Below are 27859 nucleotides of genomic sequence, written 5' to 3'. Positions count from 1 at the left end.
CTTGCGTTTTTCCTTGTGCGCCTTTTTCCCTTATTTAGGACTTTTCTGCACTTCTTGTGTTTCTAGATTTTTCTTGGCGCACCTTTGTCTTCCGTTTCACTTTTGCCTTGGCCTTGTCTTCTGCTTCAGCTTTTTCGGATTTTCCACCGTTGTTCGTTTGAGGGTTAACATTATGCATGGTTGAAAGGATTCTTTATGAATTTCAATTATATGTAGGGTATTAATTGATATAAGGTTAAATAAACTGAGATTGGATTGAGGGCTTGCTACTCAATAGTGACTCATAGATTACAATTTTTTTTTTACTTATCCTCATGAACAATATTCCAATCATGGTGCTCAAAAGACAACAATCAAAGCAATGTCAAGGTTAGGTGTTATAATGAAGAGAGTAGATGATAAAATGATTGTAATCAATAGAAAGTTAGAGACTAAAAGCTCTGATTGAAAGGCTACCCCTAACAGATCAAGAGCTTGAATACGTGAAGAGATTTACCCATATCTAATCTCTCTTACAACTATGGATTCTAGGGATAACCCTAACTAGTTGGGTCCGCGTATGCCTCCAATGTCTCTATTGTAAGGGCTAACCAGTGGGCTCACCTTTGAGATAAGCTTCTTCAACGGAGAGCACTATTTAATAGAGATTGTCCTTTCCTTTGATCGGTATTATGGCTCCGATTACATGGTCATGGTAGAGATTGATGCATGGGCTTGTTTGCAATAGACATGTGGACTAAAGGACATGGCATTGCTTGCCCCAGACAACACCATTCCTTCCTATGCCTGGCACAAGCATCACATTGGTGGGACACGGAGGGTATGCATATTTGACCGCTTCTACACATCTCAAGGAGCCTGGTGGCTATGCAGTTGTTTCACATATCATAGCCCAACTACGATTGCTCCTTCAAATCATCTTCCAATTCTAACTACATTTCAAGTTGTTGTCACAGGTCAAGCCTAGAGAGGCCTATCACCCTTTTGATTCAATACCTCCTTCCTCCAAGAGATGAGAGCTTCCTTGGATGGCCCTACTCAAGCCTGGCATCAAGCTAGGGACTTCTTGACACCGCTTGAATTTAGATGGAAAAAGTGCATTGGTGCTATAACTTGGGTGGTCAATAAGGATCTTAGAAGGAGGATGGTAGCCTGAAGGAGAAGAGATGGGGAAGATAGTGCTAGAGACAAAATGAATACATTCTCTATTCTCTCCCTATCCCTAGAAGATGCAGTTATGCAAGCAGTATTGAAGATTGTTGAGCACTTTGAGGGAACGTAGGAGGCCTATGTAGTCAAGACAGCTAAGACCCTCAGAGGCAAATGGGAATCCCTAGGGGATGCACCCAACTCATTCTTCTTTAGCTCCCTCAAGCTTAAGCAATCAAGGGAATTGATCACTGCTATAGAGCATGAGAAGGGGACCCTCTTCACTGACGAGCTCTCCATCTCAAGGGTCTTTGAGAGGCATCTATCTACCATAGTTAGGACTAGCCCAAAAGTTCCTGATAATTATGATACTTTCCTAAGGGAATTTCTAAAGGGTGCCATCTTCCCATCCCCCTAGCCAAATCCCTCCTCCTTGATGAGGTAAAAAAATGATCTCTTTAAAATGAAAGAAGGGAAAACCCTAGGCCCTGACACTACTGTGACTTGATGGGCTCCCATTGGAACTTGTTTAGAAGTTATGGGAGCATTGCAAGATAGACATTGGGGAAATGATGAATGCCATTAGAAATCCAAGTTTCTTGCTATAGGAAATGAATCAAGGCCTAATCAAATCGATCCTCAAGCCTCCCATCAATATGAAGACCTCAAATCAAGGGCGGCCACTCGCCATGCTGAACATCACCTATATATCTCCAAGGTGCTAGCATTAAGGATCAAGTATCTGCTAGGGAGGATTGTTCATTCAAAGAAATATGATTTTGCGTAGGGTAGGCAAATACAATATGCAACCCTTAATTTGCTTCTTTCGATTGATCTTGCCCTTTCACATCAATCTAACTTTGTCTCAATGAATATTGAATTAGACAACTTAGGCCTATGATAGAATTAGTTGGTACTTCATCAAGCATATTCTAGAGGCTCTTTGTCTCAATCTAACTTTGTCTCAATGAATATTGAATTAGACAACTTAGGCCTATGATAGAATTAGTTGGTACTTCATCAAGCATATTCTAGAGGCTCTTTGCTTTGTCCCCATCTTTGTGAGTATGGTTAATCCTCTTTTTAGCAATGCACATGCTACTATAAGCATCAATGGAAACCTCTCTAGGGCTTTTCTTTGAAGAGATCCATTTGCTAGGGCTCTCCATTGGCCCCCTTGGATGTTTGCATTAATTACTGACCCCTTGCTTTGTAGATAGATAGGAAATTACATATTGGTGTCATCAAAGGAGTCCCAATAATAGATGGGTCAACATCAATGTCTCAATTCTTTACATCTAATAGTGTGTCCATAGTAGCTATTGAGGAGTAAATTGACATTCTATTGTACACATTCTTGGAATTTTCTATCATATCTACATTTCTTGTTAGTCAAAACTCCTCCCCCTCACCTAGGATGGACCAGTTGTCAACTATGGCTTTAGAGGAATTAAACCAAGGGAGACAATCATATATTTAGGGGCCCCAATTGGAGTTGGACTTATAATCAGGAAAAGATCTAGCTAGTATTATGAAAAGATACAAACTAAGGTGGCCAAGTGGCACAATGCTCCTCTTTTTCTAGCAAGAAAGGTGACGATACTTAAAAATATTCTAACCTCTACAATAGTCTATATGGCGTCACTATTCTCATTCAGCAAACCAACATGGGGTCTAATTGAGAAGCTCTTTAGGTAAATTCTTTGGTCTAGAGGTGACAAGAAATAGATGGTATAAGTGAGTTGGGATATAATTGCTACTGCCAAGGATGAAGGTGGTGCAGGATTAGAACCCCTCACAAATAAAGCAGGTAGTCAACCTGAAGCTCATTGGTAGAATGGACAAGTCACAGCATGGTCTCTGGTGCTAGAAGCCTCGATCACTTCCTCTATCATCCAAAAGGGGAATGCTTGGCATGACATGTCTTGGTAAGACATAGTGTGCAAGTACTTGCAACCAATCAAGATCCCCCAATCAGATCTTGCCCAAGTAATGGTTTTTGCACAGGCTATGTGCTCCTAATTTGGCCTTCAAAGAGAATCCCTAGCTACTTCTACTAAATGTATTAGCTCTTTGCATATTGATTTGGTCTCGCCACTAAAAACCTTTGAATCTTGTCATCGGATCTTCAAATAGTTTTGGTTAAAAACTCAAGTTAATGCCTTAGTCATAGTGCTAATTTTGTATGGCCTTTAACCTGCTGCACCTTTTACTAGTGCCACATGTTTCATTGGCTAATTGATATGCACAAAATTGGGGGTGATGGGGGGAATTGGGGGGGCCACGGGGGAAGGGATTTTTCAAGCTCCCCTGTTTCATTGGTTGTCACATCGATTGCTATCCTTGCAAGCTTGTAATAGCTTTCATGTGCATCTTCTGTCTACATGTCTAAAGATTTGGGGTCGTGTATTGAAATGTGGATATTGTTTTTCATTGATCGGTGTAGCAGCATTTTGATTAGCTATGACAAAGGCATACTTATTTGTGCAGACACTTGTTGAAAGAAGTAACGTGTTCTAAATCATGTCAATTTTTTGGAAATGAAATGCCAGTGCTCTTATGTTTCATTGGTCATCTAATTGAGGTGCCATGATTGGGAGTGATTGGTAATGTTACTCCTCTTGCCGATGTCCACCTCAAAGTTTGAATTTTTTAAAGCCCTTCTCATGTAAAGTACATGCATATGAGTGAAGCCAACATTTATCTGCATTTGAAGCACATGATAAGTACACAGATGGGAATTGATGTCACACTTTGTGAGAGTTTAACTTTAAAATGAGCATGATATGACTAAGCAAAGGTAGAAACATACCTATTTTAGTAAAATTTGAAGACTATCAATAGATAGATGGACAGATTTAGTGGCATCAAAACAAACAAAGCTAAATATAAGGTCCACTTAGTATATACTAGACAAACACAATGTGAAATTAATATATATTATCTATTGTAAAGATTGTTATAGATAAACTAAAAGATACAATTTAGCTTACTACGTAAGATGCCTTCCTTTAGTAGCACATTAACGAAATGAAGACTCCTTTCTCTCATCATCAATATAATTTTCGCCTATCTTGCATTTGCTTCTAGCCCTTGGTTGTGAACTCTATCATAACATGAATCCATGCTCATGATAGTCGCCACTATCTCCACATAGTAAGAAAATGCACTACAAGGATATTAGCAAAGTGTATGAGTTATAAACCTTATGTAGAGTTGCAAGAAAATTGAGTTCTAAATGTAGTAAACCATAATGATGCATTTTCATACCTATACAAAACTATGCAATGCAAGCAACAAAAACCATTCACATATGAGACATCTATCATATGCACTGAAGTCCTAGCACAAAGCATCAAATATTGTATTACCAAGTTAAGCATTGTAAAGACCAAGCCATACTAATCAAAAGGGCACATATAAGCCCAATTCTCTTGGTTGGTCCCCATACTATCATTCTCGTTATCAACCCTAGGAGCTGCAAGAGGTCTCTCCACCAAAGGCCACACAATACGATCAAGAATATTAAGGGCACTATCAAATGAGTAACATGGACATCAAAAATCCATTTATGTATGCATCAATAGAGCTACAATAGATCCCACCTCCAAAGCTAGTCCCCAAGGAGGAGACAATGCATCCAAAAGACTTTGCATGAATCCAACATTGTGCTACATACCAGCTCTGAGATAACATTCATGTCTAGCCTCCACCATCGCTCTCTATATCTGGCAAGTGCTGCTCAAGTACATGTTGAATAAAGTCTACACCCTGCCTCTATGCCAATGTCAAGATATCCAAGAGCTATAGAGAAGCCAAACCCCCTTGACATCAAAGCATTTGTAGGAAGAACACATCCATTTGTTGCAACACACCAATTAAAAAAATAAGAACATCAATACAAGCACATGAAAAAATTATGAATTGAGAAAGAAATTGAACATCTAAAAATCACTTGAATGGAGATGCCATCAACCACCATCTCCCTTGTATAAATAATGTCCTCCACTATGAATCTATGCACAATCTCCATATCCAAGCAAGTCTTATATATCATGATATGCATGGAAATTAGAATTTAATTGATACTTAATTTTTCACAACCCCTTTCTTCTTACCATTTAGGTTTTACAATCATGCACTAGTTTAAAACTCTATTTCATGTCATTTTTTTAAATGTAGAAAAAATAATAAGCACGTAGTTTCACATAAAGATAGAGGTAAGTTGAGACAAATTTGCATGTCCTACCTTTACCATAAATCAACACACATATACCTAATTTATAATAATTTTTAATACATAAAATCTAAAAATTTCCATAAAAATTTCTATTTTTAATAAAATTTTATCATTTATTTTAATAATAATTACTAATTTTTTAATTTTTAGATTTATAAAGCTTATATGGATTGTGATCCAGCACTATATTCAACATAACTCCATAGGAACACCATTTGAACCATAAAAATCTATTAAATGATCATTTTTCTACTTAATCTCGCATTGTGAGTTTTAGGATTTTGATTTTCATTACGTGAATTACTGCAAATTATTGGTCATTCTATAATTTAGACATATTCAAGCATATTCTACCATTCCAATCATTTTGCATCATAAGAATGAAAGATTCATCATAAAATTCAATAAAGGACTACTTACTCTAAGATCTGTTTCATACACATGCATCGTATTTCAAAAACGAGAAGCCACTGATACTCTTTTATAGCTAATTGACGTCTCATTTGCACTTTCTTATTCCATCTCTCGCATCTTGTCACGAATAGGCACCCATTCCCCCTTATTCTCTCAACTCATATGAACCACATTTATGGCGAGAGAGAAAGACTAGAATCTAAACTTTTCATTTACTGCATCAAATCACTTGCTATTTTTTTAAAAATTAGAGCATGGAAAATCTTTGTCTCAGTCGTCCCAGGAGGAGGAATGATGATTTGAACACATTAAAAAATGGATTCTTTTAAATCAAACAGAGGGGCACTGGAAAAAATCTCCCCCCTGTGTCATGTTTCTTGTGTTTTGGCTCTTCTTAATCTACATTAATTACTTAATCTTTAAAATAACCATTTCATTTTATTGCATTCACACTATCCTACAAGTGGTTTTGGAGGGGCAAACAACCTCCGATTCACAATCCAATTGGATGGGTGTCTTCCTAGTATCGAAAACATTTAGCTTAGTAGCCTTCATCACTTACTTTTTGGCTTCCACAACAAGTAGTTGTTTCATAATGCTAAACGTTACGATCATTAAATAGGGGCTCAAAGAGACTCCCATTGTGACAAAGGCACACTTTCTTGGGTTCCTAGCATTGAAATGCATCTAGGAAAACTTCAAATCCTTGATTTGTAGTTGGTTGACACATTTTTCACCAAAAACGCATCTTTTATGGCTCTTAGACCACTTTTATACTTTAAAATTGGCTCTAAAATTCAGCTCTCAACACTTGTTTTCTTCTTATACTCAATGTTAAGCTTATCTATGCCCAAAAGAAGCTATGAATCTTGCCAAAGTCCTTGTTTCTAATAGAAGATACAAAATCCTTACCCATATATATATATAATGACCAACCCTAAATGAATAGAGAACAAGATCACAATTGTGACTTGCATGTGGAGGAGAGTATGCGAGGGGCACTAAAAAGAATAGTGAAGGATATAAAACGATAGGAGCAATGACATAGATATGGAGGCTCAAGAGTTTTTCTTCTTCTTCTCTCTTCTCAACAAATACACCACACAAGTATCCTCTAAAGCGATATATATCTTTTGACTTTTAAGGCTTTTCATACACAAAACCTCTACTATATTATGCACAGAAACTAAACTAGGGAGTTTGGAAATTTTCATACACTTTCGGAATTTATAGGATGGTCAATATTTTGTTGTCACATCATCAAATTGTTACTCCCTTCCTTGAAGGTGAAACTTTTTCTAGATACTATATAGATAATAGTACCAAGTTCCATCTTCAAAAAAGGGATTAAGATTTAGCCACATGGTCAAGTATTTATTTCTAATTTGAGAGTGAAACTTGGGATATTCTTGAATTCTCTAATATAGTGTTGATATGACTTATTCTATGCTCTATTTCTCAACACTTCCCCTCACACTCAGAATGAGCTTGCAAATATAATACCCCAAGTGCACTCCTAAAGTACTCAAACTTCTCCTTACCTAATATCTTGATAAATATAACCGTAACTTGGTCATTGGTTTTGAAATAAACTAAGTATATCTCTCCATCAATAACCTTCTCTCTGATGAAGTGTTATTGCACTTTGATATACTTCATCCTTGAATGGTAGACTAGGTTCTTTGCCAACATAATGCTGCTAATGTTATCACAATACATGATAACTCCACCATCTATCTCTATCTCTATATCCCATAGTAACAATCTCAACCATGTCTACTCAGATGTTGCCAATGCAATACCTCTATACTCTACTTCTATGTTAGATAGAACAACTATAGGTTGCTTCTTGCTACTTCAACTTACCATGGCAGAACCAAATGAGTATGCATAGCCATTAGTGGATCTCCTATCCATGATACTTCTAGCCCAATCTGCATTTGTGTAACCAAACAATGTAGGCTTAATCTCTTTCTCATAGAACAAGCCAAAGCTAACTATCTTCTTCACATATTTAAGGACTCTTTTCATTGTATTCAAATGTGACTTGCATGGTTTCTGCATGAACTTACTAATGACTCCCACTAAATAACTTAAGTGAGGCTTAGTAATGGTTAGGTACATTAGGCTACTAACAATCTTCTTGAACATAATGACATCTTCCACATACTATCCATCCTCCACCATCTTAATGTTTTGATCCAATGGTGTATCCACTAGCTTAGAGCTTATCATTTTGTACTTCTTTAGCAACTCCAATGAGTATTGTCTCTACACTAATCAAACTCCATGTGGAGTATCAATCACCTCAATGCCAAGAAAGTATTACAATAAGCCAAGGTCATTAATGTCAAACTCCTTATGCAGCCCATGCTTTATTTATGTAATCTCTCTCTTTAGAGTACATGTTATGATGATATCATCGATATATATGGCCACAATAACCATTCCATATTTTTTATGTCTAACATAAAGTGAAGAATTAGCCATGATTTTTTGAAATCCCATGCTACATAAGAACTTACTGATTCTCACACCAAGCTCTTGGTGCTTGCTTCAATCCACACAATGCCTTCCTTAAATTACACACATCATGCAAATATTTATGGTGATGTGAAGACCTAAAATAGACTTAACAATGGCTCTCTCACTCAAAGTTTCATAGAGAGAACTAGAGAGAGAGAAAGAGGAGAGAGAAGACTATAGAAGAGAGAGAAAGACTATAGGAAGAGAGAGAAAGAGAGTGATGAGGAGAGAGAAAGACTAGATTTGGAGAAAGAAAGACAGAAAAGAGAGAGAAGCCATGGAAGTTGAGAGCAAGATGGGAGAGAAGGACAGTAATTGAATTAATGTGTCAAAAGATATGAAAAATTACATGTCCTCTCCTTTTATACCAATGTCAGTGTGACATGGCATAATATCAATATTAGTTTTACACTAAATCCTTATTCCCAGCTTCATACAATCCATCCCTTTCCAAAAAAATTTGTCCTCAAAAGACTAGAAAAGGATGGATAGAACAGAGTACTACTCTGTTTTTACAGCTTTACAAATGGAAGAATGGATGAAGAATGATCAACATATGGACTAAAATTGAAGAACAAGAGTGGGTGGGTCTTAGCTATAAACATGATCTGAAATACTTCTAAAGTATATGGAGCCATAAAATCTTCAACAGATAATCTCAAAATGAGGTAGACAGCTTGCTGTGTAAATAGACTCTACTGGACCAAATCTTCCATAACTTTTAGTAGAAGTGTCCAAATGAGGTGTGCCATAAATCAAAACGGAGATCTTGAAGAGTAATTTAAGCCTATGTAAATAGCTTAATTCTAAAAATTAGGCACGATAAAAACTATTCTAAAACAATGTGCTGTCCTGATCATGTCTCTATCATAACTAGCTCCATAATCAATAGGCTTCAGCCCCACCAATGTATCCCTTAAGAAAGGAAACTCATCCAATATAGAATCAGGCCTCTAAGAAGCTTTCTCATGTGGTAAACCTCTCCATTTGATCAAATATTCCATAATAGAACGAGATCGAAGCTTCTTCTCATGGTGACTTATGAGGGGGGAGAGGGCAAATGCCACTTAAATGCAACCCCATGAACCAATTGCAGCAGTGATCTACATTCTTTCTTCGTTGGGATGTACTGAATAAGACCTTCTTCATCAATAGGTGGCAACTCATCAATTATATCCACTGGATCACCATAAAAAGGCTTGAGCTGACTAACATGGAAAACATTGTGAATGTTTGTGGAAGAGGGAAGCTCTAATCTGTATGCCAACTATATGCCAAGTCTCCAATGCACTTAAGGATCCGATAAGGGCCATAAAACCTATGAGCAAGCTTATTAATAGATCCATATTTTAATGTAGAGTACCTAGACTTGGGCACCTTTAGTAAGACCAACTCTCCTTCTTGGAACTCTAAAGGCCGCCTCTTCACATCAGCATACATCTTCATTTGGTCTTGAGCTTTCCTAAGATTCATCTTGCATTGCTGAAGAAGGGTTTTCATTATTTTTAACTCTTCCTTCCCATGAGGATTGATCATTTCATTAAAGATTACTGTGGGTAAGGGCACATTGTAACCATACAAAGCCTCAAGGGGTGAAACTCCAATACTAGCGTGGGTAGAGTTGTTATAAGCAAACTCAGCCAAATGTAACCAAGAATCCCATGAAGTTTGGACATCATAGCAAAAATGGTGAAGATAAGTCTCCAACCATTTATTAACTCTTTCTATCTATCCATCATTTTGTGGATGATGGGCCGTAGATGGAGCCAATTTAGTGCCCATAGATGTAAATACTGCCTGCCAAAAGTTAATCATAAACTTTGAGTCTCTATCATGAACAATCACCTGCGGTAATCCATATAATCTAAAAATCTGCTCCATAAACTGAGTGGCCAATTGAGAGGCAGTAAACTGGATCTTGGTTGGAATAAAATGGGCTGCCTTGGTGAGTCTATCTACCACCACATATATATTATTCCATCCCTTCTTGGTAGTAGGCAAGCCAGTAATGAAATCCATAGTAATATGAGTCCATTTACTTGTAGGAATAGGTAATGGCTGCAACAAACCTCTTGGCTTATGGGTGCTGTCCTTATTCTGTTGACAAGGCATACACTTCATGACAAAGTCCTTGACATCTTTCCATAGTCCTTTCCAATAGAAACTTTTTCTGATCTTATCATAGGTCTTGAAAACTCCTAAATGTCTAGCTAAAGGCAAAGAATGTAGTTCCTCCATAATTTTCTGTGTAAAAGAAGAGGTAGAAGGAATGGCAATCTTGCCTTTCAACCAAATAAGGCCATTTTTGAACTGATAATGCAAGTTTTCTTCCATAAGACCTTGCTATAATTTGTGAAAAATATGGCTGAATTCTTCATCCAAAAGATAAGCCTCCTGTAGTTCTTCAATCCAATCATTATGCAATTCAGTCATAGCTGAAACTTTGCAAGCCCACATACAAGAAAGAGAATCAGCCACTATATTTTCTTTGCCCCTCGTATGAGTGATGTCAAAATCATAATTCTGTAGTGTAGCTACCCACCCACGCTGCTTAGGAGTAAGATTGGACTAAGTAAGGAAATACTTAATAACCCTGTGATCACTGTGTACTCTGAATCGACTGCCATACAAGTAATGGTGCCACTTCTTAATTGCATGCAAGATAGCCAACATCTCCTGGTCATAAACATTCATTGCCATTTCTTTATCTGTAAGCTTATGGTTCTCAAAGGCAATCACTCCATGTTCCTATAACAAAATAGCCCCAATGCCATAGCCACTAGCATCACACTGTATGGTAAATTCTTTGGAGAAGTCCGGGCATACTAAGATAGGAGCAAAGGTAAGGAGTCCCTTTAACTAGTTGAAGCTACTATCTGCAAGAGCATCCCAAAAGAAAGCCTCCTTCTTCAATCTATCAGTCAAAGGAGCTGCAATAGCCACATAATGCTTGATGAATCGGTGATAGAATGAAGATAAACCAAGGAATCCTCTAAAAGAGGTAGTAGTAGTGGGTGTTGGCCAATCTTTTATACACTGCACCTTCTTGGGATCAACCTATATTCCTTTTTCACTGACAATATGTCCTAAGTATTCCACTTCAGTCTGCATGAAAGAACACTTCTTCTCCTTAGCAAAAAGCATGTGATGTCTCAATACATCAAAAACCCTCCTCATATGTGCCAAGTGATCCTATAAAGTCTTACTGTAGATCAGAATGTCATCAAAGAACATTAAGACAAACTGAAAGAGGAAAGGCTATAAAATCTTATTTATCAGGCTCTAGAAGGTAGTTGGAGCATTTATAAGCCCAAATTGCATCACTAAGAAATGATAGAGCTCTCGATCAGTCTTGAAAGCAGTCTTGACTTCATCACCCTCTTGCATGCGAATCTGATGATACCCTGACCTCAAATCAATCTTCGTAAAGAATCGAGCCCCCTTGAGCTCATCAAGCAAATCATCAATCCTGGGTATCGGATACCTATTCTTCATTGTGATCTTATTAAGATCCCTGTAGTCAATGCACATTCTGAAAGATCCATCTTTCTTTTTTACTAACAGAACTAGAGATGCATAAGGTGAAGAACTTGGTTCAATGAATCCCATCTCAAGAAGTTCCTTGATTTTCTTGGCTACTTCCTCTTGTTCACACTTAGATAATCTATAAGGTGGCTTATTGATTGTCTTTGAGTTGGGCTCCAAATCAATAGGGTGATCTACCGCTCTCTTGGGAGGCAATGAAGTAGGCACCTCAAACAAATCCCTATACTCCTCAAGAAGAGCTGTCAAGGCTAGATGGTTTGCTGAATTATTGGGTTGATCTTGCATCTCTTTATTCAAATGCAAAACAAATATTTGTGAGCACCTCTTGTACTCCCTTTTGAGTTGTTGAATGGAAATAAGCTGAAAATTTGATCTACTAGGAATTCCCTATAAATGGATGAGCTGTCCATTGAAGATAAACTCCATATACAACTATGAGAAATCCATAGTGATCCTGCCTAATTTCATCAACCAAGTATGATGTCTATAGGCCCCATTTCCAAAGCAATCAGGTTTACTTTTGCTTCAAAATTTTCAGGCAGCTATAAAGAAACCTGTGGGCATATTTGTGTGCTGATTTTTTCTTCACCATTGGCCACTTGAACTCTAATGGGCTGCTATAAATATGTGGGAATATAATTCAGCTTGCCCATGATGGACTTATTCACAAAACTATGGGTACTGCCACTGTCTATCAGAATGAACACTGCCTTTCCATGAATGTTACCCTTCATATAGAGTGTATTAGGGCTCTTAGATCTTGTCCAAGCATCCGTAGAAATAGAACAACTAGTGGCAGCAAGTGTGTCATTACAAGTCCCACCTGGATCAAAAGGTACACTTTCACACCTGGATCAAAAGAAAAGGAGTCAGCTGGATCATAGAAATACTCTTGCCCAACCTCTTCCTCAAGATCTTCATTTTCAGCATTGAGTGCAATTGCATTGGTTTCATCCATCTCATCTTCAAGATCCTCAAAGATTAACATACTCTGAAGCTTGGATTTGACATTTTTATATACATACTTTGAGGCATGATCAGGTGTATGCTTTTCCCCACACTTGAAACATAAGCCTTTCTCCTTTCTTTCTTTGTAAAGATCCATAGGAATGGATTTAAGGTTCATGTTGGCTGAATTGGATTTAGGCTTGCTGCCCCCTTGTTAGAAGTCAACTCTAGGACTGTTTGTTGTGTTGAATTGGATTTAGGCTTGTTGTCCCCTTGTTAGAAGTCAAATCTAGGACTATTTGTTGTCCCCTTGTTAGAAGTCAACTCTAGGACCGTTTGTTGTCCTGAAATTACTTCGAGGTTTAGAAGCATTGAATGGTGGATAAGTTGGCACCCTTAAGCTCCCATTTGGCACATGATTGCTGCCATAAGTATTACCAACTTGCCCCTATTTAAAAATAGTCATTGGCTGTCCAAAACTAGGCTGAAATGAAGATTCTCTTCTGTATTTTTTTCCATAGCGCTCCCTAAGCTCAATAGCCTTAAAGAGAGAAGTAGGATTTTGTGCCATGACATCGGCTGATAAAGATGGCTCTAAACCACTCACTGATGCTTTCCACATGCATGGTTAAGTTGAGAAATTGGTTAGTGTACTCTCTTATACTTAGGCCTCTTTGTTCCAAACCATACCATCTCCATGCCAATTTCTCTTTTTCAAGAGGGGAGACAAATACTTCAGCCATAAGTGCCTTGAAAGCTTCCCAATTCTCTACAAGTATGTTTTCCTTTTTGATATACCTCCACCACGTATGGGCAAATCCCTCCAAATGCAAAGAAGAAAAATGAATCTTCATGTCATCAGTTTTAGGGAATATGTCAAAGTAGGATTCCATCTTAGAGGTCAACTCCTCTAAATCAGATGGTGAAGATGACTGACCATTAAATTTGGCTAAAACAATCTTGTCCTTTAGCTCTCTTTCATGGAATGCTTGCTGTCCCAAAATAAAGTGAGATGGAAATATCCCAATAGGTGGCTAAGAACCACTATGCAATCTTCCTATTGGTAGAGGACCACTAGGAAGTTGAGTATTCAGCTCGAAAGCTTGAGAGTTAGCTCCATTCAAATTGTCCAAATAGTCATCATGCCTTTTTGAAGACTCACCTACTTCATATTGACTATTTGGGATGCCTCTTTGTCCAATAATCCCATGACCATGACCATTTTGGTTAGATGGCTGAAGTGGGACTCAAGGCTCACTGTTTGAATAGGCTTTCTCCTTAGCTTTGTTAGATCCCATTTGCATCTGCATCCATTGGGAGAATTGTGCCATGATTTGAGCATTAGATTCCACCAACTTGTCAATAGAAGCCTTTGTTTTAGTCATTGAATCTATTAACTTCTCAATGGAAGACTTCATTTGATCAATAGACAAAACCATTTGCTCCATTCTTGATAATAGGGCCTCATGAAGTTCTCTATGTCTTTGTTCATGTACGCACAAGGTATCATTGAGTATACTGATTTCCCCTTGTTGTTGAGGCTCTTCAGGGATCCCTTGAGGTAAATTATCCAACATGGAATCTCTAATTTGCTTAGCATAATCATCCTAGACCTTATTTTTACCCTTATGCCCTGCCATAATAGTGTAGTCTTGCAGTACCCCCTGTCAAAAAAATGGCTATAACTTTTGCTAGGGAACTCTGATTTCAAAACTTTTTAGTTTAAATCGAATCCAAGAATGCCCTCTTTGAGAGGAGCTATAGCATGCTATAACAAATTTAGGACAGAAAATTTTGTAACTCAATTTCTGAGTCTGAACTATTTAGGCCCGCACCCTATTTTGACCTATAAATGTCTTGTTTTGACCCTGTAAGGTGAAATAGTAACCCCAAATGGTTACCAAACCCTATAGATACTTGAGCCTTTGGAAACTCTTCAATCTTCAATTCTCCACTCGTTGTACCTGTGTGAGGGATAAAACGGCATGAAAAGCTTCCTACACGGGCTCCGAATCACCGGGAGGTGGGCAAAGTTCTCCCCGGGTCAGTTGGTTGCACCCCTTCGGGATCTTTGATAGTGAGGGAGGGTCACCTCTCTTTTTTTCCACTATCTTCCCCAACATCCACCTTTTTCCTCGGTGGGTATATCAACATGGAAATGGCATTCTATTCTAATCAATCAGCATGAAATGCATTGATGGAATATTCATTCAACCCTTTTCATGGGATGCAATTGAATGAAATCTTGAAAATTTGGATGGGGAAAGGGTCCTACCAATGCAATTCAGTGACTCACTGATTGCTTTAGTACTTACCCTTGTACAATATTTCAGCTTGGGCAAAAGAATTCAACCAAAGCAAGTCAAGGTTATGCATCAAACTTGGCAAATGATATCTATGATGAAGTAATGATTGAATCAAGACTGAAATTCAATGGAATAGGTTGAGATTAATGAGGAATAACACTAATAGCTGATCTATTGATCAATTGAGAGAATTAATTGATCAATAATCTCTCATCAACAAGTGAAAAAGCATTAGCAAGTGGATTATTGAGAGATTTCAGAGATTAAGTGAAAGAAATATCTTGATTAAGCTTGAAGAAGATCATAGATGTTAGCTCCAATCCCATTGATGGAAGAATTCTTCAAAATCCACCATGAATCCACCATGAATCCAGCATGGAGTTTGAAATATCCACTAAATCAGTCCATGTGAGCTCCAATATGCTCAAATCCGTGAAGAATCAATGCCTCAAGCTTGCTTGAACACTTAAATACCAAAGATTCAAGCCTCTTGAAGAAAAGCCCCAAAATGAACCTTCAATATGAGCTCCAATGTCCTCCACGAGCTGAAATCTCTACAATGTCTTCAATCTTGAAGTCTATCCGACTTGTACATGGTACTAGAGAAGCCTTGGAGGTCAGAGAAGTCCAAAATTTGAAGAAATTTGAGCTTCCAGGTTTGTGGCTATGGCTGCCCTGCTGTGTTTTAGGGTTTTGAACAAAGGAGATGAAGATTAGAGTTCTCCTCCTACTGGAAGTTGCTGAAATAGTGCCTGATGAAGTGCTTCAAAGCATGCAACCAATTAGTAGGAGATGAAGAGCAGATCTAGAAGAGGATTAAAGCAAGGAATTCAGCGCATTTTTCGGCGCAAATTTTGGGCTATTGGCTGCTCCATTTGCTACATCAATCACTTGACTAGGGTATTCAATCTGAAGCACATGAGATGGAGGATCTTTGCCCCATTGTTTGGCTATGAAAATTGATTAGTAGAGAGAGAACTTGGAAGATTTCTTGGCAGCCACCATTGAAGCTTCAGCCAAAAGCTTGGAAGAGAGAGAAGAGAAGCTCCCTTTTGAAAAGTAACTGGAGCTTAACCTCAAACTAAGCCCAGTTAACTCTCCTTTACCCTAGTTACCTCCAATTTTGTATGAAATTTGATGACGACCTGCCACTTTAGCCATCCTCTGCCATATTTGACCTTGGAGATCTCCAGATGTAGTCTCTTACTAACTATAGATGGTCTCAACACTCCACTAGTCAGTGTCTTGTACAATACTTGTCTGAAATTGATTTTGACAGAAGAAAATAGGACTAAAATAAGAGGGAAAAATGGATCAACGACCATTTCTCTGATACCACTTGTCAGAGAGAGAATTGGAGAGAGAGAAAGAGGAGAGAGAAGACTGCAAAAGAGAGAGAAAGATTGTAGGAAGAGAGAGAAAGAGAGTGACGAGGAGAGAAAGAAAGAAAAGAAAGAAAGTTATATTAACGTCTTCTAAAGACCAAAACTGGCCTATGAGACAAACTGTGATACAACTGATGAGGTCCAGCTATCCAAAATAAAAGTGCTGAATGAAAAGCTAAAAACTGGAAACTGAAAATACGATGCTGTGAGTGTGATAAGTGTCGTGTATGTGTATGTGCGTATGTAGCTCTGGTACTCCAGATAATGGCTACAAAAGGGGAACAAATGTCGGCTGTGATAGGGGAACAACTGTCGGCTGTGATAAAGTGGTGCGATGTGTATATGTAAGAGATGCAGGGAGATATACTATCCTGGGATGTAGTAGCAGTCGTCGAAGTCGCTAATAGCAGGTGATCCCTCTTAGATGCAGGATGTGGTACATCGGCGGTGGAGAAAGAGCAAACTGGAGATCTGAGATCCAATGTGTCGAGTGTCGTCGGATCTCAGTCTTCTATCGATGTAGATCAAGAATCCTCTGGATCTCCTGTTGGTGTGGTTGTGGGGTCCAAAACCCACGGATCCTCGTGCGGCGTCGGGTACGCTGGTCCTCAGCCTGCTGCAGTGTGAGCCCGGAGGTCTGGCTGGAGGCTGGTACAGTAGCTCTCACTCTATCTGTCTGAAAGAACTGTGTAATAGTCGTCTGGGTGGGCCCCTCTTTGACTGGGACCCGCTGTGTGCTCTGCTCTCTGATGTGCCATGCCTCTCCCAGAAAACGACCAAATGATCTCTGATCCATATCAGTCATACATCCCTGAAGTGAGCTGCTCAATGTGTATCTAGATCTCAACTCTGAGTATGCCGGGCATCTGAGAACAAAATGCTCCTCACTCTCCACCTCTGATCTGCAAAGGGGGCATATCCTCTCCTCCCATGGGATGCCACTGGCTCTGCCACTCTCAATCATAAGCTGATGTGATGATACCCTGAGCTGTCCAATAAGAACTCTCAATCGATGTGGCATATAGATCTGCATATATCTCGGAATCTCTATGAATCCCTGCTCTGATATACTCAAGAACTGTGTATAATAATGTGCCATCTTCGATGGCAATGGCTGTGCAGGGCTGACCCATGTCCTTTGTATATAAATATGCCATATCTCCTGTCTGATGACTCTGTTCCTCTCAGAGAGAGAGAGGGTGTAAGTGGGAGCCTGAGTATCATATAGAAGAGGTGGGAGTCTATCAATGTCCAGCCCATGTCTGTCAAACCAAGCTCTAGTCTGTGCATACCATGATGTGGTATCCCCCGCTCGAGCCATCTCCTGAGATGCCATATATGCTCTATATGCAATGCAATCTCTGTCCATATCCTGAAATCTGTGTAGGAAGCAGACTGTCTGAAATAATGCCTCGACTAGCATGGGCAGTGTGGCAAGCTCTGCTTGCACAATGTCATGTGGGACTGAGGCCTTGCTGCGAATCAATCTAGATATCATGATCACCTGAGGTCTCTCCATCAATGTCCATACATAATCGGCAAGGCCTGGCCCCCATATAGCTACTCCATACATCAGTGCTGGAGTGACTAGAGTATCAAAGAGCCACCCCTTGGTGCGGGGATCCTGGAATTGTGCCTGATGACACTGTCGCTCCATAAGAGTCAATGTTGAGTATCCTCTAGTGAGGCGGTCACGAGCTGCCTGTGTCATTGAGAAAGTCCCTGAAGCTGATGTAAAGGTGACTCCCAAATATACATATGATCCAGTGACCTCAATACTCCCTCCTGCTGCCATGAAAATACTCTGTCTGTGTATATGAGCTGATGTATGGAATATAAGAACCTTGGTTTTAACAAGGTTCACTGTCATGCCTCTCTGTATGCAAAAATCATCCAATGCTAATAAATGCTGCTGTAATCCCTGAGCTGAGTCTGAGACCAACACAATGTCATCTGCATATAGTAAGATATGAACTGTGGCTCCACTGAGATCTATACCTCCACCGGCTCGCTGTTGAATAAACTCTGCTATCTCATCAATGTATAGCCCAAATAGAGTCGGTGAGAGTGGGCATCCTTGCTTCACACCAATGGTGCTCACAAGGGGATCTGATATACCTCCCGGACATCTGACTCTACCAGTAACCCGCTCATATAGTGCATAAATACCCCACATCATGTCATCATCCACCCCCAGATCAAGTAGGCGTCTGAAAATCCTCTCTCTCGGAACCATGTCAAAGGCTTTGCGGAAATCCACAAAGCAATAGTACAATCTCTGTTTCTTCACTCGTGTATGGTCGATCAGACAATGGAGAGTGAAGATGTGGTCTATGGTAGAAAATGCCCGTCTGAACCCTGCCTGTCCGGGTGTGCGCATGCACTCTCTCTCTGCCAGTGTGCTGAGCTCCTCCTCCATCACCGTGCCATAAAGTTTGGACAAAACTGGCCCAATCATGATGGTCCTATATGTGTTAGGATCCATAGGATCCCCTGACTTGTGGATAGGTACAATGGTGTGCTCTGTCCACGAGTCAGGGAACCCCTCAGACAATGCACGGTTGAAGAGGTGAGCAATGAGTGGAGCCAATGTGTCTCTGCCATATATAATATGCTCTGCCTGAAGATCAAACTGGTCTCGAGCGCGGCCATGCTGTAACCGTGAGATAGCATGTTTCACCATACTAGTGGTGAAAAAGGATGAAATACCCGGTCTCGGTGTACATGGTGTGGGTATCAGCGGCTGTGCGGGTACATGATATAAACTCTGTGCGTATCCATGCCATACTGCAGGGTCATGTATCGGTGTGGGTGAGCGTGGTTCTCTGATCTGCCTCCATGCCTCTGCACAATCTCTGCTCATAAGAAGGTGGTATATATCCCAATATCTCTCCTCCTCCCATTTCCGCTTTTTACGGCGGGTCAAGCGGTGCATGCGTCTCTACGCCTGTCTGTGTGTGATCTCTCCTCTGGCCTCCAAATTGCATAGCTGTCGATGTAGATCTCTGCACTCATCATCATACCACCTGTTCTGTGGCATGGTACCGGTCCGAGGGGGGTGCCTGTATGTGTGATGTGGAAAACTGAGTGTAGCAGAATCATGCAGAATGCGTGTGATATCAGTGGTCAGTGTATCAAGGGGTGCGTATGGATCAAGTGACGTGATGTGCTCCTCCAGATGCTGTGAGTAAACATGTGAGAGCTCATGAGTGAAGTGTATGGTAGTATGCATGTGGGGTATGATATCTGCAGGTGGTGATGGTAATGAGGTGAGGAGTGAGAAACTGAGAAAGGTGTGATCGGCACCGAGTGGAAGTCTCCCAAGGCCGAAGGACTCGATAGTATGCATCCCATCGATCGGTCCAAGCAGATAATCTATAGTACTCTCGCCCGCCCCATGTGGGAAGGATGTAAGACCTCCTGAATATGGCCATCGTGCCATCCCGTTATAAATAACGAGATGATGTCTACTACCAAGCTCAAGTAAATGTCCTCCATACCCTATGGCGTCTGGCCCAGTATCTGCTGACTCCCTACTGATCCCCAACTCCTCAGGGTCTAATGCTCTCATGATCTCTGGCTGCTCCATATCAAACTCTCACACTGTCGGCTCTGTGTGCGCCCGTTGAAATCCCCCATAAGGAAGACCTCACCCAAACTAGAATAGAGAATAATGTCCTCTGAGAGCTGTGAATAAGGGGAGGGGGAATCTCTGGCCTGAATATCACCCTGCATAGTAGCATATCTGGACCCTCGTGGTGAAAAGTAGCATACTGCCATATAGATCCATCTCTCATCTGATATCTGCACTCTGATCCATATGTAACTGGCCTCCTCATCTCGTCTCACTAACTGGATATGTCTCTGTATCCCCTGACGGAATAGAACTGCCACCCCTCCTGAGCCCCTAGATGTGCTCTGCCTAGTAGTAGCCCGGTATGCAGATACCCACTCAAATCCTGTAATGCGTGGAAGCCCTCTCTCTGGGCTCTCATGTGTCTCTATGAGGCATATAACATCATGGTCGGGTAAAATCTCCTCAAGTCTATCCGATCGTGACCATAGGGAGCCGTTGCAGTTCCAAACTGCCACACGTATCAGGGTCTCCTGTACAGTCCTCTGCCCCGTCTCATAGGCCATGCCCCCCTATTTGGTGGGGCGTCCATCTATAAAAATCTAGCCATCTCGATAGAAGGCCTTACGGCCTTCTCTACGTGCTTGGAGTATCTGTGGCATGCATGCTCGTCTGTGTGCATGCATCTGAGTCAGGTCCTCATCCATGAAGATGGGAGCCCCAGTCATCCCTCAGAGCGAAATCCGCTTTCGAAAGAAAGCGGCTCTGTCCTCCGGTGTGCTCATATGTAATATCAGAGCTCTGACCCTCGTAGTATCTCGTCCTGCACGCCATGCCTGAGTAAAGGGCATGCTCGTGTACCCTAGTCGGGTGCATAGCCCGCGTGCGTCCTCCTCCGGAGAGGCCCCTTCACGGAGCCCGGTAATAGGCACATTCAATCTACGCGCGTTCCTGAGCCTCTCCTCCTCTAAGGTCTCCTGAACCTGGACTACCTCCTCCTTTTTATTTTCTTCCTGGACCTCCTTCTTAATGTTCTTCTTCACTACCTCAATCCACCCCTCCTTATTCCCTTCTAATTCTTCCTTCATGTTTGCTTTGATTTTTTCCTCCCATCCCTCTCTCGAAGCCTCAACTTCGGTTTTAATGCATACCTAGAGGTCCTCTCGGCATTCCTTCGTGATATCCTCTCGGAGGTCCGCTTTGAAATCCGCGTCCTCTCTTGCCTCCCGTAGATGTGACACTTCCGTTTGTAGCTTGTCCAGGTCGGTTTTGAGATCCCTCTTCTCTTCTGTGAGTGTCTTCACCATCTCCTCCAGTCGCGCCGAATCCTCTCATGGAGCCGGCGGGTTTCTTGGTTCAAGGCATTATCCGCATCCTTCTTGAGAAAGACTAGATTTGGAGAAAGAAAGACAGGAAAGAGAGAGAAGCCATGGAAGCTGTGAACAAGATGGGAGAGAAAGACATTAATTGTATTAATGTGTCAAAAGATATGAAAAATTGCATGTCCTCTCCTTTTGTACCAATGTTAGTGTGACATGGCATAATATCAATATTATTTTTACACTAAATCCTTATTCCCAACTTGTCAGACAGAGAACTAGAGAGAGAGAAAGAGGAGAGAGAAGATTGCAGAAGAGAGAGAAAGACTTCAGGAAGAGAGAGAAAGACTAGATTTGGAGAAAGAAAGACAGGAAAGAGAGAGAAGCCATGGAAGTTGTGAGCAAGATGGGAGAGAAGAACAATAATTGTATTAATGTATCAAAAGATATGAAAATTTACATGTCCTCTCCTTTTATACCAATGTCAGTGTGACATGGCATAATATCAATATTATTTTTACACTAAATCCTTATTCCCAGCTTCTTACACAAAGCTCACTATTGGGGACCCCACATAATCGACCCCCACGGCCATGTGGCCATGAGTGAATGACTATAACCTAGGAGACCCCTCTAAAATCTTTCGAGGAAGTTACTATATGTATATCCTCTACATCATGTGCGTTCAAGGCATATTTTTAAATATCCTTATCTATGAATTTTTCTTATATAAGACATAACCCTTTTCTATTCAATTTGTAAATAACCCCTTTACATTACACCCTTCTATATGTAAAAAATGTATAAAGGTTGTTTTTTTTAAATACCTTATTTTGAGCCCACATGATGCATACATATATGCATGAGTAACTTACTCGAGTAAAATCTACAATGTTACATTATGTAGTCCACTTATCTAATTGCCTACCCCAAATTCCAACTAGGTGTTCCCAACACAAAGGTGTCTAGCACACACATATGTAACACAGACTCATCCTCGGCTAACTACAACGGTCTCTAAAACGAGCATACTGACTTGATTAGGGATTGGCTATTGATCCTTGTCTTTTTGTACAAAATTAACACAATCAAGCTCCATTCTTCTCTCACTTATAACCCTCTTAAGCCCATGTGCCTAAACAACTAGGGCTACCTCACTCACTCAATCATGGAAAAATTAGGTATTATGCATTGGTGTGTGTAGTACATGCTTGAATGTAAATGTTAATGAACATGCGTAATCATATTTAATGAGAAAACAAGATGTATATGTGCAACAAACGTCCCTTTATATCTTTCATGAATTTTCTAATTGTTGCGGCGTTGTTAGTTACACCCAAAGACACTAAGTCCTCTTGAGTTATGCTATCTTTAGGAATACAAATGACATAAGATCGACCTATTCATGATATGCAGCAAAGAATCAATGCTTTTAGCAATTATTCTTTGGTTTTAAACACATAGATTTCTTTGATACATCATGAACATCACCAAGACTATTCCCGTGCTATTGAAACACCTTATTTAGACACGAAGATACGATTTTTGAATTCATATTTAAAATATAATTGTATTTTATATTTTTGGATTCATTTATTAACATTCCACTATATATTGGTATTTTTATTTTTTATTTTTCTTAATTATTAATTATTAATTTAATAGAAATTTATTTTTAAAAAATTAAATTAATAAAATTTAAATATTCATATCCCTCTTTTAATCTAAAATATCTTTTCAATCCTATTTCATTTGCTATAAAAATTAATGAGCTTGTCTCAAAATCGCTTATATGCCGTGACACATTTGTCACCTTGTGTGTGTACTCATGTTGCTGATGTCTCCAGTGGTCACTAATACACTTTATAAGACTCCGTAATGCTCCAACACTATCTCACAATCATCCTTTGTCCCATCACTTCCATCTCTCACCCTCACACTCCCCTTTCCCCTTCTCTCATAAGAATTGACATTACATGTATGGAAAGAGAGGAGAGAGAAATACTAAGAAATACTAAATGATGAAGATCCACGAGGAGCAGATCATCACACAATAAGGAGCCCATGAAGGCGTTTTTCATCTTCTGCAAATATTTTTCATTTTTCCCTTTCTTCATAACAAGAAGACACATTTGAAAAAAGCACCCCTTTGAACTCTACCACAAGTGCCTCTTCAAATTGGGCATGCCCTCATGATTTTGGGGCTTGTTTTAGCCAATCATATTCCCACATAAATTAAGATCTTGAATCATGAAATGGTGTCTCAAATGTGCAAAAATGATGAGAAAGTGATGGTTGGACTTTTTTTCACACCTTGTAGACTTGATTTAGTGCTCCGCTATGCCTTTTAACTTTAAAATATTCCATGTCTTGTGCCTTGAATACTTTGCACAAATGACCACTTTTAAGCTTTAAATCTTCAATTTTCACTAGAAACACCTTATGGAGCTACCAAAAATACTTTGAAATCCTAGAAAGTACGCCTCTAAATTAGCCTTTCTCTGGCAACCACAGGGGATAGGGTAACCTAGCCCATCAAGTTCACAAACAAGACCTGCCAAAACAACAAAAATGTGAAAGCACAACTAAGAGGCAACAAAAGAATCAAGAAAAGATTATACATTGGGCCCCACAATCATGGATTCGATGGCTAAAACTAGGACCAATAGATGAAGGTCTCCCCAAGGAAATGGCATTTCCTTGTTGTCAAACACTCGTAAGGAGACCCAAAGGCCACCCTAACCTAGTCAAATGGATACTAGAAGACAACCCAACCTCACAAAAGGTACACAAGTACTAGTAAGAGGCCTAGGCTGTCAAGATTATGGGAGAAAAGGAAGGAGTCTCACTTGTAGCTTTCTTGCTTGCACAATGGGGGAATACACACAAAGGTGGAGGCTGAAAATAGTTTTCCTCTTCTTAGTTGTGTAAGCCAAAAAGAACTCTAGTACAGAGAAATAGAAGAACCTTATATATGGGTCTCAAACCAAACTCAACTAACTAAGGTGGCATACTAACTGAGCCACGAACTAGAGTAGATAAGGATAGCTGTCATGTAGCTATTATTCATGGGCGGTGTACCAACTGCATCTGCAACTGACAAGTCGGTGACATAAATGCACAACGGTCACCCTGGCATATCACGAGTGGAGCTCGATATCTCAACACTCCCCCTCGAGCTCAATCCCAATTCCTGCACACCAAGCAGGTCTCTGAACTTGCGCAGCTTCTCTGCGCCCAATGCCTTCATAAATATGTCAGCTACCTGATCCTCTGTGCTGACATAAACTAGATCAATAAGACCTAGTAAAACCCTCTCCCGCACATAGTGATAATGCACCTCAATGTGCTTTGTTCTAGCATGATAGACTGGGTTATTTGCCAAGTGTATACTACTCATGTTGTCACAATAAATGACAACTGGCCCATCTATAGGCTGATGCATATCATAAAGTAGCTTATGCAACCAAGCTACCTCACATGCAGCCATTGCTGCACCCCTGTACTCAGCCTCTGTGCTCGACAAGGCAACTGTAGGCTGTTTCTTGCTACTCCAAGTGACTGCAGCACTCCCAAAAGAAAACACATATCCACTGGTAGATCGCCTATCAGAAATACTACCAGCCCAATCAGCATCAGTGTATCCATGCAACTGTATCTGAACCCCAGTCTCATAAAATAGTCCATACTGCAATGTGGACTTCACATACCTGAGTATGTGTCTAGCCGCATCCAAATGCGGTTTCCTTAGAGCCTGCATAAACTGACTTACCAATCCAATAGCATAGCTCAAATCTGGCCTGGTAATAGTCATATAAATCAAACTTCCTACTATGCGTCTGTACATAGTAGGGTCTTCCAAAAGCTCACCTGCATCTGCGCTCAGCTTCACATTTTGCTCCAAAGGAACTGAAATAGGCTTAAGCCTGTCATCCCATATTTGGACAGCATGTCCAATCCATACTGCCTCTGCAAGAGCTGTATCCCACTTGGTGATCTAATCACCTCAATGCCCAAGAAATAACGCAGCTCTCCCAAATCCTTCATCTCAAACTTCTACTTCAATAGCATTTTCACATGAAGGATATCTTCATCACTGTCACCTGTCATAATCAAATCATCAACATAAATGACAAGTAGCATAATACCTTTCTCTGCTTTTCTCACATAAAGTGAGAAATCTGCCTTGGAAATCTGAAAGCCAATAGTGACAAGATACTGTCCTATCTTGTCAGACCATGCTCTAGGTGCTTGCTTCAAGCCATACAATGCTTTCTTCAACCTGCAAACAAACTCAGGATGAACAGCATGCACATAACCTGGTGGCTGCTCCATATATACCTCTTCTTGCAAATCACCATGCAAGAAGGCATTCTTTACATCCATCTGATGTAAAGACCATTTCTTTGATGCAGCCATAGCAATGACTGCTCTTACGGTTGCCATCCTTGCAACCGGACTGAATGTTTCTTCATAATCAATGCCATATGTTTGTGCATACCCCTTGACTACTAATCTTGCCTTGTATCTGTTCACAAAACCATCTGCATTGTGCTTCACCTTATAAACCCACTTACAGCCAATTGCATTCTTACCTTTAGGAAAAGGTACCAATTCCCATGTAGAATTTGCTTCCAAGGCATCCATTTCTTCATCCATGGCTTTCTCCCATTTTTCTTTTCCCATGGCTTGCTCAAAAGAAGTGGGTTCTGGTTCCTGTATCACTTTGACCATATATGCATAGTGAATGGCTGTAAATCCATCATATTTCAGCCTATCCACAGGATACCTAGCTCTGGTAGACCTGCGCAAAGTAGGTTCACTCCCAGGTGCTCTCAAAACATCCCTGGTCTTCCTTACTCCAGGTGTAACAATAGAAGGAATACCCAACTCATCATCAATGCTCTGTTCTGAGCCACTGGATTCACCATCCACATAAGAGTGACCTGCATTCACATCAAACATGGGCTGATCTACCTTCTCTTTTCCTTTTCGTGATACCTGAATACCACTATCTGCATTGCTTTGAGAAGATTCTCCTGATCTCAATCTGCCTGTCCATGGCGAAGAATGTGAACCACTGCTAGAGGACGCTCCAGGTCCACTAATATTTTGTGACTGCTGCTGTGAATTCTGTGCAGCATTACCATTTTGTGCATCTACATCATCAATCACATTTATTGGTTTATACCAGCTACTCATCTCATAAAAAACAACATCTCTGCTCACTGTAAACTTACGAGTAAAAGGGTTATAGCATCTATACCCTTTTTGCTGCAGAGAGTAACCAATAAAGATGCACTTCTCAGCTTTTGGATCCAACTTGGATCTCAACTCATATGGCACATGTACATAGGCAATGCAACCAAAAATTTTCAAATGAGAAATATTTGGTTTCCTACCAGTATACCTCTCCTCTGGAGTCATCCCATGTATTGCTGCAGTGGGAGTCCTATTCATTATATAGACTACTGTAGCAACTGCTTCAGCCCAGTAAAAATCTGGAAAGTCTTTTTCGTTGAGCATGGCACGAGATACCTCTCCAATATGCCTGTTTTTCCTTTCTGCAATTCCATTTTGTTGTGGGGTATGACTGCATGAATATTGTTGCTTTATGCCATGCTCCTGCAAGAACCTTGCAAACTCATTTGAGAGGTACTCTCCCCCTCCATCTGACCTTAGGCATTTTATTTGCAGGCCTGTTTCTTTTTCAACCATAGCTTTAAGAGTTTTGAAATGCCCAAAAACTTCACTTTTCTTTTTCATAAAATACACCCAAACTTTTCTGCTATAGTCATCAATAAAAGTGACAAAATAATGACAGCCTCCAAGAGATACAGCTTTAGTAGTCCACACATCAGAGTGGATTAATTCCAATGGCTTCTTACTCTCTTGAACATGTCTAGGAAATGGTTTCCTTGCCTGTTTTCCAAACTGACAGGCTTCACATACCTTATGCATTTCTGCAACCTTGAATTTAGGCAATCCTGCAACAATATTTTGGGCCTGCATTGATTTAAGTCGTTGTACATTAACATGACCAATGCGTTTATGCCAGATATCAATATCTGCAACTACACCAGTCCCATGTGCAAACATTGCTGCACTCAATTCAGGCATGTCTGCATCCAATGTAAACATTCTGCCCTTCTTCTTTCCTTTTGCTATCAAGCGACCTTTATTTTTCATATCCTCAACAAAGCATCCATGAGGATTAAATCTGACCTGCAAGCCCTGCTCAACCATTTGACCAACAGAAACCAGATTGTTGGTGATATTTGGGACATGAAATACATCGGACAGGTATTTCTTTTTCCCATCCTGCATAGACAAAGGAAATTTTCCAATCTGCACAATAGGATGTGCAGTATCATCACCAGTCTCCACAAATCCTGGTTTTTCCATTTTCCTTGCATCCTCCATCCATTCTGCATGACCTGTCATGTGGTTTG

The 27859-nt window shown here is 40.1% G+C and overlaps 1 pseudogene; it reads right to left on the bottom strand.

Moving 5' to 3' along the window:
- Nucleotides 1–12718: 12718 nt before the first annotated feature.
- LOC148020275 (uncharacterized) lies at nucleotides 12719–20168 on the bottom strand (annotated as a pseudogene).
- Nucleotides 20169–27859: the final 7691 nt, after the last annotated feature.

This window comes from Lygodium microphyllum, chromosome 19 (assembly GCF_053477565.2).
Source record: "Lygodium microphyllum isolate KBCC chromosome 19, Lygodium_microphyllum_v1.1.10, whole genome shotgun sequence".
Lineage (NCBI taxonomy): Eukaryota > Viridiplantae > Streptophyta > Polypodiopsida > Schizaeales > Lygodiaceae > Lygodium > Lygodium microphyllum.
The sequence above is the reverse complement of the archived record's forward strand: the minus strand, read 5'-3'. Positions and strand labels throughout refer to the sequence as shown.